This window comes from Aethalodelphis obliquidens, unplaced genomic scaffold (assembly GCF_003676395.1).
Source record: "Aethalodelphis obliquidens isolate GAN/ISIS:26980383/991018 unplaced genomic scaffold, ASM367639v1 scaffold5, whole genome shotgun sequence".
In the NCBI taxonomy this organism is placed as follows: Eukaryota; Metazoa; Chordata; class Mammalia; order Artiodactyla; family Delphinidae; genus Aethalodelphis; species Aethalodelphis obliquidens.
The window spans coordinates 39,470,600-39,490,987 of NW_020837949.1; the positions used below are offsets into that span (position 1 = coordinate 39,470,600).

A 20,388-nucleotide genomic window follows, 5' to 3' on the forward strand; every position below is an offset into this window, starting at 1 on the left:
CATTTTATTGGCATACAGTTGCTTGTAGTAGTCTCTTATGATACTTTGTATTTCTGTGGTGTCTACTGTAACTTCTCCTTTTTCATTTCTAAATTTATTGATCTGAGTCCTCTCCCTCTTTTTCTTGATGAGTCTGGCTAAAGGTTTATCAATTTTGTTTATCTTCTGAAAGAAAGAGCTTTTAATTTTATTGAGCTTTGCTATTGTTTTCTTTGTTTCTATTTCATTTATTTCTGCTCTGATCATTATTATTTCTTTCCCTCTATTAGCTTTGGGTTTTGTTTGTTCTTGTTTCTCTAGTTCCTTTAGGTGTAAGGTTAGATTGTTTATTTGAGATTTTTCTTTTTTCTTGAGTTAGGATTGTATTGCTATAAACTTCCCTCTTAGAACTGCTTTTGCTGCATGCCATAGATTTTGTATCGTTGTGTTTTCATTGTCATTTTTCTGTAGATATTTTTTGATTTCCTCTTTGATTTCTTCAGTGGTCTCCACATTATTTAGCAACGTATTGTTTCGCCTCTAAGTGTTTGTGTTTTTTACGTTTTTTTTCCCCTGTAATTTATTTCTAATCTCATAGCATTGTGGTCAGAAAATATTCTTGATACAGTTTCAATTTTCTTAAATTTACCAAGGCTTGCTTTGTGACTCAAGCTGTGATCTATCCTGGAGAATGTTCTGTGTGCAATTGAGAAGAAAGTGTAATCTGCTGTTTTCGGATGGAATGTCTTATAAATATCAATTAAATCTATCTGGTCTATTGTGTCATTTAAAACTTGTGTATCCTTATGAATTTTCTGTCTGGATGATCTGTCCATTGGTATAAGTGAGGTGTTAAAGTCCCCCACTATGATTGTGCTACTGTCGATTTCCTCTTTTACAGCTGTTAGCAGTTGCCTTATGTATTGAGGTGCTCCTATATTGGGTGCATATATATTTATAATTGTTATATCTTCTTCTTGGATTGCTCCCTTGATCATTATGTAGTGTACTTCCTTGTCTCTTGTAACATTCTTTATTTTAAAGTCTATTTTATCTGATATGAGTATTACTACCCAGATTTCTTTTGATTTCCATTTGCATGGAATAGCTTTTTCCATACTCTCACTAGCAGTCTGTATGTGTCCCTAGGTCTGAAGTGGGTCTCTTGTAGACAGCGTATGGATGGGTGTTGTTTTTGTATCCATTCAGTAAGCCTGTGTCTTTTGGTTGGAGTATTTAATCCATTCACATTTAAGGTGATTATCAATATGTATGTTTCTATTACCATTTTCCTAATTGTTTTGGGTTTGTTTTTGTAGGTCCTTTTCTCCTCTTCTGTTTCCCACTTAGAGAAGTTCCTTTAGCACTTGTTGTAGAGCTGGTTTGGTGGTGCTGAATTCTCTTAGCTGTTGCTTGTCTGTAAAGCTTTTTATTTCTCTGTTGAATCCAAATAAGATCCTTGCCAGGTAGAGTAATCTTGGTTGTAGGTTCTTCCCTTTCATCACTTTAAATATATTGTGCCACTCCGTTCTGGCTTGCAGAGTTTCTGCTGAGAAATTGGTTGCTAACCTTATGAGAGTTCCCTTGTATGTCATTTGTCATTTTTCCCTTGTTGCTTTTAATAATTTTTCTTTGTCTTTAATTTTTGTCAGTTTGATTACTATATGTCTCTGCATGTTTCTCCTTGGGTTTATCCTGCTTGGGACTCTCTGTGACTCCTGCACTTGGGTGGTCTTTCCTTTCCCATGTTAGGAAAATTTTCAACTATAATATCTTCAAATATTTTCTCAGGTCCTTTCTCTCTCTCTTCTCCTTCTTGGATCCCTGAAATGCGCATGTTGGTGTGTTTAATGTTGTCCCAGAGGTCTCTTAGGCAGTCCTCATTTCTTTTCATTCTTTTTTCTTTATTCTGTTGTGCGGCAGTGAATTCCACCATTCTGTCTTCCAGGTCACTTATTCATTCTTCTGCCTCAGTTATTCTGCTATTGATTCCTTCTAGTGTATTTTTCATTTTGGTTATTGTATTCTTCATCTCTGTTGGTTTGTTCTTTAATTCCTCTAGGTGTTTTTTCTTTAATTCTTCTACATCTTTGTTAAACCTTTTTGTATCTTCTCAATCTTTGCCTCCATTCTTTTTCCAAGGTCTCGGATCATCTTCACTAACATTATTCTGAATTCTTTTTCTGGAAGGTTGCCTACTCCACTTCATTTAATTGTTTTTCTGGGGTTTTATCTTGTTCCTTCATCTGGTACATAGGTGTCTGCCTTTTCATCTTGTCTGTCTTTCTGTGAATGTGGTTTTTGTTCCATGGGCTGCAGGACTGTAGTTCTTCCTGCTTCTGCTGTCTGGCCTCTGGTGGATGAGGCTATCTAAGAGGCTTGTGTAAGCTTTCTGATGGGAGGGACTGGTGGAGGGTAGAACTGGGTGTTGCTCTGGTGGGCAGAGATCTGTAAAACTTTAATCCATTTGTCTGCTGATGGGTGGGGCTGATTTCCCTCCCTGTTGGTTGTTTGGCCTGAGGCAATCTAGCACTGGAGCCTACAGGCCCTTTGGTGGGGCCAGTGGTGGACTCCAGAAAGGCGCACACAAATAAGTGCTTCCCAGAACTTATGCTGCCAGTGTCCTTGTCCACGCAGTGACTCACAGCCACCCCCTGCCTCTGCAGGAGACCCTCCAACACTAGGTCTGGTTCAGTCTCCTAAGGGGTCATTGCTCCTTCCCTTGGGTCCTGATGTGCACACTACTTTGTGTGTGCTCTCCAAGAGTGGAGTCTCTGTTTCCCCCAGTCTTGTCAAAGTCCTGCAATCAAATCTCGTTAGCCTTCAAAGTCGGATTCTCTGGGAATTCCTCTTCCCATTGCTGGACCCCCAGGTTGGGAAGCCTGATGTGGGGTTCAGAACCTTCACTCCAGTGGGTGGACTTCTGTGGTATAAGTGTTCTCTAGTTTGTGAGTCACCCACCCAGCAGTTATGGGATTTGATTTTATTGTGATTGCACCCCTCCTACCGTCTCATTGTGGCTTCTCCTTTTTCTTTGAATGTGGGGTATTTTTTGGTGAGTTCCAGTGTCTTCCTGTCAATGATTGTTCAGCAGTTAGTTGTGATTCCAGTGCTCTCACAAGAGGGAGTGAGCTCACATCCTTCTACTCCACCATCTTGAACCAATCCCCCCAATATTCAGTTCTTATTATTCAGTTCTTACTATGGATCATGCACTGTTCTAGGAATTCGAAACAGAGCAAAGAACAAACACAAAATTTTTGCCCTCTTGGAGCTAACATCCTAGTTTTGTTTCTACTCCAAAAAAATTTCATACTTAATTGCAAAAAGCCTTTGAGCTGCAGAGAAATTCAACAATAACTTCTGTGTGTAAGGTAAGCACAGAGATTGCATTGTGGTTTGGGATTACCAAGAAGTTCCTTGAGGGGCAGGGTCTTTCTGCCTCCATATAATCTAATCCTTCAGTATCTATTCCCAAACCACCTCCAAATAAAGAGAATCAAAGAAGGAGGTGGAGGAGGATGCTCTGTAAATGCAGCTTCAAGATATCTCTCCTCCAACCCCTCCCTCCATTCCAGTAAGACTGTTTTCTTTGGTTCTTCCTATGTAGAAAATCTGGAGCACTGACTGAACAATGATGACCTGAAGAACTTGTCCCTGTTTCAAGATTTGATCCTTCCCTCTAATGGGTTGCAGGACACCTTTATTTTAAATGAACTCTCGCATACTGGGTTGTCAGCACAACCCACTCACAAGTGAGTATCCTACATTTTTTATAGTATCCCTCCAGCTCTCTGTACTTGTATGTGTTTGTGTGTGTATAAATATCTATATCTATCTATCTATATAGATAGATATAGATATTTTAACCCAAAGAGGTTAAAATTCATCATTAAAAAGATGAACACGTCTGAAAACTCCAATTCGAAAAGATACATGCATCCCAATGTTCATAGCAGTACTATTTATAATAGCCAAGACGTGAAAGCAACTAAATGTCCATTGACAGATGAATTGATAAAGAAGATGTATGTATATATATACAATGGAATATTACTCAGCCATAAAAAGGAATGAAATAATGCCATTTGCAACAACATGGATGGACCTGGAGATTATCATACTAAATGAGGTAATTCTGACAGAGAAAGACAAATATCATATGATATCACTTACATGTGGAATGTATATATCTAAAAAAATGATACAAATGAACTTATTTACAAAACAGAAATAGACTCACAGACATAGAAAACAAACTTATGGGTACCAAAGGGGAAAGTGGGGGAAGGATAAATTAGGAGTTTGGGAATAACAGATACACACAACTATATATAAAATAGACAAACAACGAGGACCTGCTATATATTACAGGGAACTATATTCAATATCTTATAATAACTATAGTGGAGAAGAATCTGAAAAAGTATATATATATATATATATATATATATATACATACACACACACACACACACACACACACTTTGCTGTATACCTGAAACTAACACATTATAAATCAACTGTACTTCAATAAAAATAAATATTTTTTTAAAAAGATGAACATGTCTGACAAGCCTGGATAGCTTTTCTACTGAATAGACCACATTTTTGTAATACATGGGCCCTATTCTTGATTCTGAAACTCCTTTAATGTGTCTAGCCTTGTTATGCCACTCTTCTGGTATGAGAACAGCAAAGGTAATGGTACCAGAAACTCAACTGAAGGTTGGTAGGGTGAGCACAGTGAACATAACATGGTGAGGAAAGACTTCCTTCTCTCTAGCTCAGCAACCCCCTCCACACATGCAAACACTGACCTCAAGAAAAGATGGTACTATCAGTGAACACTAAGTAGACAGGGACATCAGCAGACATTACGAAACCACCTGACGTAAAGGTGGCACTATGTGGCACTGGTTTGAGTCCTCTAGTTCTCCTTCTGCAAGGTCCTAGGAACCAGATGTGGTACTTTAGATGATGCCTCAGGAACAGAGAAACTGCTCCCTTGGCTGTGAATCCTGCAGCTTTCAGGAGTGGTATAAGAGGATGTGGAGAGAGTCCCCAGCTTGACAGGGAGGTGATCCAATCCAAAGCATTGGTTTAAGATTATACCTGGGCATGCTTCAGATTCAAGGAGCCACACCTGGGCTTTAGACACCAATGAAAGTGAGGTCAGATTGGGGCTGAACTATGGGTGAGCCTCCTCAGGATTTGGAATGCTCTATGAGAACAGACTCTATGAGGACATCTCTCTGTCCCTGGGGCAGAGAGAGGACATACTTTGAGTGGTAAAGTGGGAGGACAGTCACATTAATTTTTATTTTAAAAAGAATTATTGTGACCTTTGTTTGTTCTCCAAGCTGATGAAGTGCATTTATGCTACATGAAATAGCTCTTATTGAAAAATATGTATTTTTTTAATGTGTTCTTAGTAAAGCATTCAACAATGCTGCAGAGAATTACACACACAAGCATGTATATACAAATTATATATATATATATATAAAATATACAGTCTACATATATATACAGACTATATATATAATTATATATATAAATAATGTTTTCAGAAACTTAAGTTAGGAATATAGAATATATACAAGTATTTACATGCAGAATTTGACTACATTGAAATTTGACTACATTGAAATTTGACTACTACTACTCTGAAATTTACTTTAAGCTATTTAAAGGAGTAAATTTATACCACACAATTAATAGAATTTCCTTCTAATTTAAGCCAAAGAGGCCATAGAGCAATTATCCTAATTCCATTTCTGTAAAAATTCTTCTAAATTATAAATCCAAAAACCACTCCCAAAGGAGTCTTATTTTAGATTTAAACTGCTCAAGACAGGTCATTGCAAACAAAAAACAAAACAGCAATGTGCAGAAAAAATTTTTTTCTTTCAAAAATATTTTTAAAATATTTAAATCATCTAGAGTTTAATTCATAATTTTAAATATATACATTTAAAATTAGCAAAGCACACTCTAATAATTTGAAAGATTTCTAAGAAAACATATAATTTTTCTCTTAAAGTTCCCAAATGTTGGGGATTTTTCTGTTCTTTCATTATTATTCAACTCAAAGGAATAAATCCTGTTTGAAATATGACTCTGATCAAGAAAGACAAGGAAAGACTGAGGAAATTTTTACATGAGATATACTATCTAAGAATTAGGATTGCCTTTATGGTAGAAAGTAAGCAAATTTGTTATTTTAAGGTCACAATATATCTATCACTCCTTACCCAAGTCAACTCTCCTTCTGGCCTTCCTCATGACATAGTTCTACATTTCTGACTCTCACTTGGCTTAAATTATCTCATAGCAGCAGGCTCGAAGGAAAAGCAAACATAGTACTTAGAAGTGCACCTATGTGTATAGTCATCCACCAGTAGACAAACTAATAACACTTAGTTCAGCAGATTGGCTAGTTTTTAACTCAAGAGAGAAAGAGGACTACTGTAGGAGAAGGAAAACTTGAAAGTCTAAAAGTATAAGCTTCTGTTCACAGATGAGGGTAGGAGTAGGAGACTCAGAACCTGGGGAAGAGGGAAAGAAGGCAGCAGAAGCCCTAATGCAAACTTACCTGCTTACAACTGGCTGGAAGAAGCCTTCTAAGACTCCATCTCAAAGGTGATGATGGTGCTTCTCTGAGGCAGTCAGGATGCCACCAAGTTGTGCTGTGTAGAGAGGAAAAAACAAATTCACAGATGTGAATTGTCTTGTTCCAGATCTCAGCCAATGCAAATCACAAGATGCTACCTAAAATATTAACACAATTTACTTGGACCTCTGAGCTCAAATAAAAATGAATGCCAAGGAACACTGTCATAAAGTCAATCAATGCTGACTAATGCCTATTGTTGAAAGGAAAAAAATAGCTTTGAACTTGTTTTGAAACCACAAATATCCCATCAAAGGTTACAATACAGTGTATGCATTGCCAAGGTAATCTCCCCACTAGAATAACAGAATCAGACAAAAATAAAATGTTAGAAAAAAACACGAAGAAATTATACAGTTGATCTATTACAAACTTTATTTTAAAGCTTTGGGAAGTAGAGGTAAACTAATGCCTCTAGCCTTTTGAAAGCATCTTTTCCCTACACTTCGCCAGTCCCTCCAGGAAACTTCTTGTCAGTCTTTGTGCCACTGTTTGCATCTCCATCTGGCTTTCCAATTTCTTGAAACTACTTGGAAGAAACCATTACACCTTCTCAGAATGAAAATTTTAATTGGTATAAACATAATGATCATATGATTTCAACACCTTCCCTTTCCACAGTGCTTTTTCCGAAACTATTTAACTGATTATCCTTCTAAGGATTTGGCCCAAACATAATCAGAGCTTCTTTGTTGGAACCATTTGTCACCTTTAAAAAAATAAGTTGGCAGGAGTGGCTTGCTTTTATGTTACCTTATTTGTATTGGATTTTTTTTTTCAATGGATAATACTTTTGGAGTCAAACTCAGTCCTATGCACCAGTGAGACTGAACCCAGGGTTCCCACCACTCCAGGCACGAATGGCTGCCTGGGTATGTGACCTGTGTAGTCACATACTGTGACATAATGGCCTCACGTTCGTAAGTTCCCTTGGCTTGGTTTAATGGTCTGCTGTCACCATCTGAAAATTCTTAATAATTTTTTGAGCAGGGACCCTGCATTTTCATTCTGCACTGGGTCCTGCAAATTATGTACTTGGCTCAAGGTAACACCTTAATTAAACAAATCCCTACCAGAAGACCCTGCTCTATAGCCTGCTTAAGTCCCCAGAATTCCTACCAGGTTAGGCCTGATCCTGAAGATACTGAGAGTCATTTTTTCAGAATATTAGTACAGATTTGCTTCTTAGCTGGAGCCAACTGTAAAAGGACCAGGTAAGCAATGGAAGGAGGAGGAAGGGTATATAAGAAGGAAGGTGTAGGAAAACTCTTGGAAAATGTATTTAAGATAGACACAGCATTCGGGGGTGGGTGGGGGTTCTAAATGACAGAAGTGAATTCTAAATATCACTCTCTATGAACATATATGATAATCAGAGTCAGTTCGTACTGAAAAAGCAAATAAACAATTTTAACTTGATGATCATACTTAAAAATTAGAAGGGACTTTAGAAATCACTTAGTTCAACCTTTTCACATTTCTGTTTCATCAGGAATGTGAAGACGATAAAGCCCACAGGCTCACATATAGTTAGAATTTCAGCAGTGATGAAAATCTAGGTGTTCTGGTTCCCAATCCAGGGTGCTATTAAGCACACCACTCAGCCTCTGAAAAAGTAAATGCCCTTCATAAAGCTGGTCCAACACAGAAACAGTTGTGATGTTGCTAAGAATGGGCCCAAGATATCACCCACGCCTTTACAAAGTCTCCTCCCGTATAAAGTACTCAAGAGCTTGTGTGAATTCTGTGAACACCAAAGCCAGATTCTGCCTGGCTGGCCTTGAGAGTGGTGTCATTTTGGATTTACACTATTATAATGGGGGTGAGGTGCGACAGTGTGGAGAGTTTTAAAGTATATTTTTCAAAGTATTTTTCATACAAAGTGTATACTGTGGCTCTAACTATATATATTGTATTTTTGACTTGTTTAAATATTGACAATTCTGAATAGTGGTTCTGTCTTTATTTGTAAGCAAATGTGGCATGTGATGCCCCCAAAAACACATTTTTCCTTTCCAGACACTTTTTGTATTTATTATTGATTTTATTGGGGGGGGCGGGTGGGCATCGGCTGTATGTGAAATTTAAGAACAAAGAAAGAGCTCAGTTCTGGTTTTGTGGTGAAGTTAGAGCTCCCTCCAGTGATCTGTCCGGCTGAGTGAACTTCAAAACACCCTTCCTTTCCAACTGTTCCTCAGTGCATACAAATAAATCTAAGCTTTAGCCTTTTTAATGCAGACTTTTTCCCTTTTAAAAATTAAACTCAGCTGCTAAATACATTAATATTGATTTCTCCTAAAATCTTGTTAAATATCCATATTCATTCTTCCTCTAGTAGAACATTTAGAGGGTAGAATCAATAAAATAAGACATGGTCAAGGAATTTTGGCAGAGAGGCTGTTCATGTATTGTTATTATCTGTAAACTTTTATGACTCTGCAGGTGAGAGTGAACTTTTGCAGTCATTAGTGAACAAAGGAATTGGATAGGCTAAGTGCCCTACCATTCACACTGGGGTTATTTATATTTCAGAGGCTTTTTAAATGAATGGAAATAACATTTTAGATCTATCACAGCCACCTTTAGCATTCCTCTCATAAACTGTCTTCTATTTACTGGCTTCTACAAGCCAAGCGTAACAGTGTCCAAATCAGTGATGCCATATAACTCGATCAACTACAGGTAGTATCCAAAGGGATACAAGAATAATTCATGGCACGGGGATATTGGCTCGGTGCTTTGTGACAGCCTGGAGGGGTGGGATAGGGAGGGTGGGAGGGAGGGAGACGCAAGAGGGAAGAGATATGGGAACATATGTATATGTATAACTGATTCACTTTGTTATAAAGCAGAAACTAACACACCATTGTAAAGCAATTATACCCCAATAAAGATGTTAAAAAAAAAAATAATTCATGAAACTAACTAAGGGCCAAGTGGCTATTAAATCAACCTTGTCTGAGAAAATTATGATTATGATATGATTATCATATATATGATTATCATATATGATATGATATATGATTATGTTATGATTTTTGTGATTTATTTAGTTACTCACTTGTTTATTGAATTCCTCTGAATACCAGATAAGGTCCACCCTTGCTCAGGATCAAGGAATCACAGCCAAGGTAATTGGTGGGACGCTCTCTCAACCACTTCCCTATTCCCTCTCTCCTCTTCTCCTCCTTTTGTTACTTCCTCTTCCTATCTATTCTCTTTATATATATATATATTTATCTCTTTCTCTCCTTTCCCCCTTCTACTAGATTTCATTGAGACTCACAGTGTTAGAGCTGGTAACTACATTAAAGATAATCTAATACAAGCCTTTGCTTTTTTTTTTTTTTTTTATTGGAGTACAGTGGCTTCAAAATGTTGTGTTAGTTTCTGCTGCACAGAAAAGTGAATCAGCTATACATATACATATATCCACTCCTTTTTGGATTTCCTTCCCACAGAGCATTGAGTAGAATTCCCTGGTGCTATACAGTACGTTCTCATTAGTTATCTATTTTATACATAGTAGTGTATATATGTCAATCCCAATCTCCCAATTCATCCCACTCCCCCTTTCCCACCTCTGTGTCCATACGATTGTTCTCTACATCTGTGTCTCTATTTCTGCTTTGCAAATAGGTTCATCTGTACCATTTTTCTAGATTCCATATATATGTTTTTTTTCTGAAAAAACTTTTAACATGTTTATTAGAGTATAATTGCTTTACAACGGTGTGTTAGTTTCTGCTATATAACAAAGTGAATCAGCTACACATATACATATATTCCCATATCTCCTCCCTCTTGTATCTCCCTCCCACCTTCCCCATCCCACCCCTCTAGGTGGTCACAAAGCACTGAGTTGATCTCCCTGTGCTAAGCGGCTGCTTCGCACTAGCTATCTATTTTGGTAGTACATATAAGTCCATGCCACTCTCTCACTTCGACCCAGATTACCCTTCCCAGTCCCCGTGTCCTCAAGTCCATTCTCTACATCTGCGTCTTTATTCCTGTCCAGCCACTAGATTCTGCATAACCATTTTTTTTCTTTAGATTCTATATATATGTGTTAACATACAGTACTTATTTTTCTCATTCTGACTTACTTCAGTCTGTATGAAAGTCTCTAGGTCCATACACCTCATTACAAATAACTCAATTTCATTTCTTTTTATGGCTGAGTAATATTCCACTGTATATATGTGCCACATCTTCCTTATCCATTCATCTGTCAATGGACACTTAGGTTGCCTCCAAGTCCTGCCTATTGTAAATAGAGCTGCAATGAACATTGTGGTACAAGACCCTTTTCAAATTATGATTTTCTTAAGGTATATGCCCAGTAGTGGGATTGCTGGGTCATATGGTAGTTCTATTTTTAGTTTTTTAAGCAACCTCCATACTGTTCTCCATAGTGGCTATATCAATTTACATTCCCACCAACAGTGCAAGAGGGTTCCCTTTTCTCCACACCCTCTCCAGCATTTATTGTTTGTAGATTTTTTGATGATGGCCATTCTGACAGGTGCAAGGTGATATCTCATTGTAGTTTTCATTTGCATTTCTCTAATGCTTAGTGATGTTGAGCATTCTTTCATGTGTTTGTTGGCAGTCTGTATATCTTCTTTGGAGAAAAGTCTATTTAGGTCTTCTGCCCATTTTTGGATTGGGTTGTTTGTTTTGTTGATATTGAACTGCATGAGCTGCTTGTAAGTTTGGAGATCAGTCCTTTGCTAGTTGCTTCATTTGCAAATATTTGCTCCCATTCTGAGGGTTGTCTTTTTGTCTTGTTTATGGTTTCCTTTGCTGTGCAAAAGCTTTTAAGTTTCATTAGGTCCCATTTGTTTATTTTTGTTTTTATTTCCATGTCTCTAGGAGGGGGGTCAAAAAGGATCTTGCTGTGATGTATGTCATAGAGTGTTCTGCCTATGTTTTCCTCTAATAGTTTTATAGTGTCTGGCTTTACACTTAGGACTTTAATCCATTTTGAGTTTATTTTTGTATATGGTGTTAAGAAGTGTTCTAATTTCATTCTTTTACATGTAGCTGTAAAAGAGTGGGCTTTCTAACCTGTTCCATTGATCTATATTTCTGTTTTTGTGCCAGTACCATACTGTCTTGATTACTGTAGCTTCACAGTAGAGTCTGAAGTCAGGGAGCCTGATTCCTCCAGCTCCATTTTTCTTTCTCAAGATTGCTTTGGCTATTTGGGGTCTTCTATGTTTCCATTACAAATTGTGAAATTTTTTGTTCTAGGTCTGTGAAAAATGCCATTGGTAGTTTGATAGGGATTGCATTGAATCTGTAGACTGCTTTGGGTAGTACAGTCGTTTTCACAATGTTGATTCTTCCAACCCAAGAACATGGTATATCTCTCCACCTGTTTGTATCACCTTTACTTTCTTTCATCAGTGACTTATAGTTTTCTGCATACAGGTCTTTTGTCTCCTTAGGTAGGTTTATTCCTAGGTATTTTATTCTTTTTGTTGCAATGGTAAATAGGAGTGTTTCCTTAATTTCTCTTTCAGATTTTTCATCATTAGTGTATAGGAATGCCAGAGATTTCTGTGCATTAATTTGTATCCTGCTACTTTACCAAATTCATTGATTAGCTCTAGTAGGTTTCTGGTAGCATCTTTAGGATTCTCTATGTATAGTATCATGTCATCTGCAAACAGTGACAGCTTTACTTCTTCTTTTCCAATTTGGATTCCTTTTCTTTTTCTTTTCTGATTTCTGTGGTTAAAACTTCCAAAAATATGTTGAATAATAGTGGTGAGAGTGGACAACCTTCTCTTGTTGCTGATCTTAGTGGAATTGGTTTCAGTTGTTCACCACTGAGAACGATATCGGCTGTGGGTTTCTCATATATATGGCTTTTATTATGTTGAGGAAAGTTCCCTCTGTGCCTACTTTCTGGAGGGTTTTTATCATAAATGGGTGTTTAATTTTGTCAAAAGCTTTTTCTGCATCTATTGAGATGATCATATGGTTTTTCTCTTTCAGTTTGTTAATATGTTGTATCACATTGACTGATTCGCGTATATTGAGAGTCCTTGCTTTCCTGGGATAAACCCCACTTGATCATGGTGTATGATCCTTTTAATGTGCTATTGGATTCTGTTTGCTAGTACGCTATTGAGGATTTTTGCAACTATGTTCATCAGTGATATTGGCCTGTAGTTTTCTTTCTTTGTGACATCTTTGTCTGGTTTTGGTATCAGGGTGATGGTGGCCTCATAGAATGAGTTGAGAAGTGTTCCTCCCTCTGCTATATTTTGGAAGAGTTTGAGAAGGATAGGTGTTAGCTCTTCTCTAAATGTTTGATAGAATATGCCTGTGAAGCCATCGGGCCCTGGCCTTTTGTTTGTTGGAAGATTTTTAATCACAGTTTCAATTTCAGTTCTTGTGTTTGGTCTGTTCATGTTTTATATTTCTTTCTGGTTCAGTCTCAGAAGGTTGTGCTTTCCTGAGAATTTGTCCATTTCTTCAGGGTTGTCCGTTTTATTGGCATAGTTGCTTGTAGTAATCTCTCATGATCCTTTGTATTTCTGCAGTGTCAGTTGTTACTTCTCCTTTTTCATTTCTACTTCTATTGATTTGAGTCTTCTCCCTTTTTTCTTGATGAGTCTGGCTAATGGTTTATCAATTTTGTTTATCTTCTCAAAGAACCAGCTTTTAGTTTTATTGATCTTTGCTATTGTTTCCTTCATTTCTTTTTCTTTTATTTCTGATCTGATCTTTATGATTTCTTTCCTTCTGCTAACTCTGAGTTTTTTTTGTTCTTTTTTCTCTAATTGCTTTAGGTGTAAGGTTAAGGTTGTTTATTTGAGATATTTCTTGTTTCTTGAGGCAGGACTGTATTCCTATAAACTTCCCTCTTAGAACTGCTTTTGCTGCAGCCCACAGGTTTTGGGTCATAATGTTTTTATTGTCATTTGTTTCTAGGTATTTTTTGATTTCCTTTTTGATTTCTTCAGTGATCTGTTGTTTATTTAGTATTGTTTAGCCTCCATGTATCTGTTTTTTTACAGATTTTTTTCCTGTAATTGATATCTAGTCTCATAGCGTTGTGGTCAGAAAAGATACTTGATATGATTTCAATTTTCTTAAATTTACCAAGGCTTGATTTGTGACCCAAGATGTGATCTATCCTGGAGAATGTTCCATGAGCACTTAAGAAGAAAGTGTATTCTGTCATTTTTGGATGGAATATCCTATAAATATCAATTAAATCCATCTTGTTTAATGTATCATTTAAAGTTTGTTTCCTTATTTATTTTCATTTTGGATGATCTGTCCAGGGGTGAAAGTGGGGTGTTAAAGTTCCCTACCATGATTGTGTTACTGTCGATTTCCCCTTTTATGGCTGTTAGCATTTGCCTTATGTATTGAGGTGCTGCTGTTGGGTGCATAAATATTTACAATTGTTATATCTTCTTCTTAGGTGGATCCCTTGATCATTATGTAGCGTACTTGTCTCTTGTAACAGTCTTTATTTTAAAGTCTAAATTCTCTGATATGAGAATTGCTACTCCAGCTTTCTTTTGATTGCCATTTGCATGGAATATCTTTTTCCATCCCCTCACTTTCAGTCTGTATGTGTCCCTAGGTCTGAAGTGGGTCTGTTGTAGACAGCATATATATGGGTCTTGTTTTTGTATCCATTCAGCCAGTCTATGTCTTTTGGTTGGAGCATTTAATCCATTTACATTTAAGGTAATTATCGATATGTATGTTCCTATTACCATTTTCTTAATTGTTTTTGGTTTGTTACTGTAGGTCTTCTCCTTCTCTTGTGTTTCCTACCTTGAGAACTTCCTTCAGCATGTGTTGTAAAGGTGGTTTTGTGGTGCTGAATTCTCTTAGCTTTTCCTTGTCTGTTAAGGTTTTAATTTCTCTGTCAAATCTGAATGAGATCCTTGCTGGGTAAAGTAATCTTGATTGTAGGTTTTTCCCTTTCATCACTTTAAATACGTCCTGCCACTCCCTTCTGGCTTGCAGAGTTTCTGCTGAAAGATCAGCTGTTAACCTTATGGGGATTCCCTTGTATGTTATTTGTTGTTTTTCCCTTGCTGCTTATAATATTTTTTCTTTGTATTTAATTTTTGATAGTTTGAATAATATGTGTCTTGGTACGTTTCTCCTTGGATTTATCCTGTATGGGACTCTCTGCACTTCCTGGACTTGATTAACTATTTCCTTTCTCATATTAGGGAAGTTTTCAACTATAAGCTCTTCAAATATTTTCTCAGTCCCTTTCTTTCTCTCTTCGTTTTTTGGGACCCCTATAATTCGAATGTTGGTGTGTTTAATGTTGTCCCAGATGTTTCTGAGACTGTTCTCAATTCTTTTCATTCTTTTTTCTTTATTCTGCCCTGTGGTAGTTATTTCCACTATTTTATCTTCCAGGTCACTTATCCATTCTTCTGCCTCAGTTACTCTGCTATTGATTTCTTCTAGAGAATTTTTAATTACATTTACTGTGTTGTTCATCATTGTTTGTTTGCTCTTTAGTTCTTCTAGGTCCTTGTTAAATGTTTCTTGTATTTTCTCCATTCTATTTCCAAGAATTTGGATCATCTTTACTATTAGTACTCTGAATTCTTTTTCAGGTAGACTGCTTATTTCCTCTTCATTTGTTTGGTTTGTTTGGTTTTTACCTTGCTCCTTCAACTGCTGTGTGTTTCTCTGTCTTCTCATTTTGCTTAACTTAGTGTGTTTGGGGTCTCCTTTTCACAGGCTGCAGGATCGTAGTTCCCATTGTTTTTGTTGTCTGCCCCCAGTGGCTAAGGTTGGTTCAGTGGATTGTGTAGGCTTCCTTGTGGAGGGGACTAGTGCCTGTGTTCTGGTGGATGAGGCTGGATCTTTTCTTTCTGGTGGGCAGGACCGTGTCCGGTGTTGTGTTTTGGGTTGTCTGTGACCTTATTATGATTTTAGCCAGCCTCTCTGCTAACGTGTGGGGTTATGTTACCAGAAACAATGGTGTCTTGCCTCTTACATTTATTGTAAGAGGCAATGGTGTCTTGCCTCTTACAATAAATGTAAAAAGTACAGACTTTTTCCCGGACTCCCTCCTGGCTAGCTGTGGCGCACTAGCCCCCTTCAGGCTGTGTTCATGCAGCCAACCCCAGTCCTCTCCCTGGGATCTGACCTCCGAAGCCTGAGCCTCAGCTCCCTGCCCCAACCCGCCCCAGCGGGTGAGCAGACAAGCCTCTTGGGTTGGTGAGTGCCAGTCGACACCGATCCTCTGTGTGGAAATCTCTCCGCTTTGCCCTCTGCACCCCCATTGCTGTGCTCTCCTCCGTGGCTCTGAAGCTTCCCCCCTCTGCCACCTGCAGTCTCCGCCCACGAAGGGGCGTCCTAGTGTGTGGAAACCTTTCCTCCTTCACAGCTCCCTCCCAGAGGTGCAGGTCCCATCCCTGTTCTTATGTCTCTGTTTTTTCTTTTTTCTTTTGCCCTACCCAGGTACGTGGGGAGTTTCTTGCCTTTTGGGAAGTCTGATGTCTTCTGCCAGCTTTCAGTAGGTGTTCTGTAGGAGTTGTTCCACATGTAGATGTATTTCGGATGTATTTGTGGGGAGGAAGGTGATCTCCACATCTTACCTTTCCGCCATCCCCCACATATATGCTTTTATAGAAGAAAAATTCAAGAAGCTTGAGAAGCTTGGCCCAGATCACACCAAAGTTTACTCTTCTTTCCTCCTTTCTTTCTGCCAAGGTCTTAAGCACCCATTAGGTTCAGCGTACCCCTGGGCATTTTCTGGACCCTCATCCACCCTGGTCCATTGTCTAAAATTTGAGTTAATGCCCAAGAATATGTAAGCAGTAATGGAAACAGAGATGATAGAAAGAGTTTTCTGTATGAAGGGATCTTAGAAAATTTAAAAATGGGAAATTACACGAGCATACAATATGTCAAAACTATGGAATCTGGATTTTAGAAAAATTTTTTGAAAAGTGCCTTGCTTTTGCTCCTTTAAATAAACAAGAGAACTTTATTTGATGCCATTTCTCTTGATAATGATGTGAATAATGTTGCATTATATTTATCTAGCACGTTATACCTTACAATATTTCTTCACTTAGTGTACTATTCCAGGTAACTAGAACATGCTCTCTTTGAAGATCAAGTACTAGTACTACATATAGTAGAATATGAGGAAGTAATAGAGAACTCAGAGTGGCCCTTTACATTTTATGCCTCCCTTAGTTCTGGGTTATTGTATGGCTGAGCTCTAGAGTCAGTAAAATGTTTACGCACTTTAAAGGAGATATCAAATTTAGCACTTGAGATAAGAAGGTAATAAAAATGTAGTTAAAGCAAATTGCCTAGCTAAGAAAAACTTGCTGTACCCTCTACAGCAAGCACAGGTCACCATTAGCCACTCCCAGAAAGTCCAGTAGGAGGAATAAATGTAACTATAGGCCCAGGTATTTAGCCTGAGCAGCAAGGTTTCCTTGGTAGGAGTCCACCTACCTAGGTGAAAACGTTATGTGAGAAGGTTTCAGGAACATTCAACCATCTTGTTAACCTGGATTGCTTGCAATGTTTAAACAGTTTTGCTAGATGTAGGCTATTTCAGTAAGTGAAGATTACACTGGGAAAAAAGTGCACTCTGTATCGAAACAAAGCAATCCAGTTACTCACAGATCTCAAACAGCTTCCATGAGCAGAATAGCTTCTATGATAGATGTGAATCAAGCCTCTTACTCTTATGCCATGGATCTCAGATTTTAGTAAGCATGAAAATCACTTGGAGACCTTGTTAAAGAGCAGATTCCAAGATTTCCCCCCAATCCTCTTTCTGTAGCTGCCAGGAACACTAAAGCTATCTTTCTTTTAGTCAGTCTTTGATTCTGATGTCGACTGCCTGGGTACCACACTTAGAGAAACAACTGTGTAAACTAAATCAGTAAAATATATATTGAGTCCAGGAGTGGGGATGATGATCACTGTATTACTTTCAATTATCAGTACTTCCTTTGCCATAGAAAGGGAACTGAAGCAAAAGCTATAATAAATGGGCTCTATTCTTGCCTCTGAACAAGAGTCTCTTCAGCTTTCTGAGGGAGCATCAATGACCTCATCTTTTAAGATCTGCTTTACAGAATCACAAGGTTATAGCAAAGAGTTTTTTTTTTTAAATCTGTATGTAAAAATACTTCTCCAAACGTAAAACACCAAGGCAAAGTGTATATTTAATTAAAGAACAAAATGTTCAGGGAATTGGGTAGCATAGTCCACAATGTACAGATACATACTTCAATTAGAATTGCAATGTCTTCTCTCCTTTACTTGATTGTTGAAAATGACTGAGGTAAACTCCTCTAAAATAGTAGTCCTATGGTATGATTTGGAGAAGATGTACAAATGCTAACATTCGTAACAATTACAAAATAAAATAGCGCTGCAAAACTGAAAACCTTAGTGTATCAATCTGAAAAAGCAATACTGCTATATTTACCCCAATTTTTCTAAGTGGTTTAAGTTGACTTTTGAAAATTGAGTCTGTGTTCTTTATCAAGATAAACCAAAATAATAAGGGCAGGCATCCTGGCCTAAGTAAAGATGAGAGCTTTGGACTGAGACTAAAAAATGCAATGTTGGCTAAATCAAAGCTTTGAGTCCTCTTAATACGTCAATACTATCATCCATAAAATGGGGTTTAATAATGTTTTCCTCCCCTCAAGGGTTGCTTAAAAGGGATAACTAACAAAGCAAATGGTTGTCAATTATTTTGTAGGCCTGCTGTGTTACTGCCAAATAGGAAAATTTCGATTTAAGAGCTGGGATTTTCAGAAGCTCTGAAATATTAAAAAGCAAGTCACGTTTCATGGCTAATTTAAAACATCAAGGGTTCACACAAGTTGCTTATAATGATATTTTCCAATTCCCATGTTATTTGATGATTTATACAGCTTCAGCTTTTACAGTTGAACCCAGCCATACGTCTCTGGCCATGATTCTCTTTTATCAATATGACCAGCTCACGTAACTGTCTGTATCTTCAGGGGATTAAGGACAACTTTTTATCTGGACCTAAGAAGAGTAAATTCAGAGATGATAAAAAATTTCTGGTTGCAAGTCCAATGTGTTATTTATTTAGATCAGAAAAAGAGCTGTTATATACAGGTTTAGGAAGACTTTTTAAAGCACTGATAAAATCCCTGCATGTCAAATGGAATGGTACTGAAATTATTTTAATACCTTAAAGCTCTTACGAGTTGAACTAAACTTTCAGCAAGAGAGTTCAATTCTACTTCGGGATTTTTGGTCCTCAAGAGATGAAAGCCAAGCTAAGCAAAATAAAACAATGAAAAAAGCCAAAAAAGAAAGAAAAAAAAAACTGACTGCACCAAATCTCTGAGCCACAATATTAAGGTAAACGATATGTGTATGTTTAAAAGGAGCTGGAAGAATCAGAAACTCTGGATGGAGATGATATAAATGATATTTAGTGTTTGACAAAAGTAATTTATCCTAAGAATTGGCTAGGATATTAGATAAAAATACGAAGTCCTAGACTTCACTCTAGCTTTCTTAAACCAGAATGTTGGGAAGAAGGCACTAGAAATCAGAACTTTTAGCAAGTGCTGAGATTCTTGCAACATAAGGTGTTGGTGGTGGATCAGCAGCATCGCCTAAAACTTGCTAGAAACGCAGAATATCAAGCTGCACTCCAGGCCTGTTGAATCCAAATCTGTAAGTTAACAGGATCCCCAGGTATTTGTACACACACTTAAGTGTGAGAATCACCACCTCAGTGATGTTTATAGTCTAACAAGGTTGGGAAACAAGTACTATAGCAGAAGGAGTCAGACGATTTGATTTGGTGTCAAGCCCTGGCTCTGCCACTAAACAGCCCTGAGCTCCTTCTATGAGATGCCTGGGAGTAGCATAAGAAATTAAGTGTGAGTTCTGTATCACTGAACAAATCATCATTTTCACTGTGGTAAGCCATCAAAGCCTAAGAGTTCCCAGAGGTTCCTATTTGAAGAAAAGGAGAAGAAAAACTAGCTAGGCAAATATTGTTATTAAACAATTGTTGAGAACCTACCACAGGGTAGGCAGGTATCAGGCAATTAAAAAACTGTCAGCCTTCACAGAAGAAGATAACACACACATACGTCAACCTGGTGAACTCTGAATGAGGTCAGTGGATTGGACCAAGGTCAATTTCCTTGCTGTGATACTGCACTACAGTTATGCAACGTGTTGCAACTGGGAGAAACTTGGTAAAGGATATAGAGGATCACTCTGTATTATTTCTTACAACTACATATGAACCTACAATTATATTAAAAAGTTAGGGAAAAACAAAACAAAACAAAACTTCAAGCTCAACAAAGATCCACATTTTGTGTCTGAGAAATCTAAGGTCAGGAAGATTAAGTAACTTTCCCAAATGTCCTTACTAACAAAATAGGTAAATTTAGAAAACAGTAGCCTATGGTGGATGGTACATCAAAGAAGAAATTCACAGGCTGGACTGTATCTCTGTGTCTTCTATGTTATACTATGGAGTATAAATGTCATTGCTTTTAGCCTATTCATTAATGCAGGCACAATTGAATCCAGGTACTATATTAATTCAGCATAAAGCAAAGCAGGCAGAAAAGAAAGGGAAAAAATAAATCTTTCCATCATAAGAACTATTAGATCTAATAACAGGGAACAGGAAACCAGGTGTTTTAAAAGAAAAAAATAAGTCACTGTTAAGTTTCATTCTT

General features: G+C 37.5%; 1 long non-coding RNA gene across 1 annotated transcript in view; it reads right to left on the reverse strand.

Annotated features, from left to right (window-relative positions):
* The window catches only part of LOC113618219 (uncharacterized), a 149,186-nt gene that overhangs the window by 75,090 nt on the left and 53,708 nt on the right, over positions 1 to 20,388 (reverse strand). The window contains exon 2 of the long non-coding RNA XR_003431928.1: positions 6,578 to 6,671. This is a non-coding gene — a long non-coding RNA (uncharacterized LOC113618219). The remainder of the gene's footprint in view (positions 1 to 6,577; positions 6,672 to 20,388) is intronic.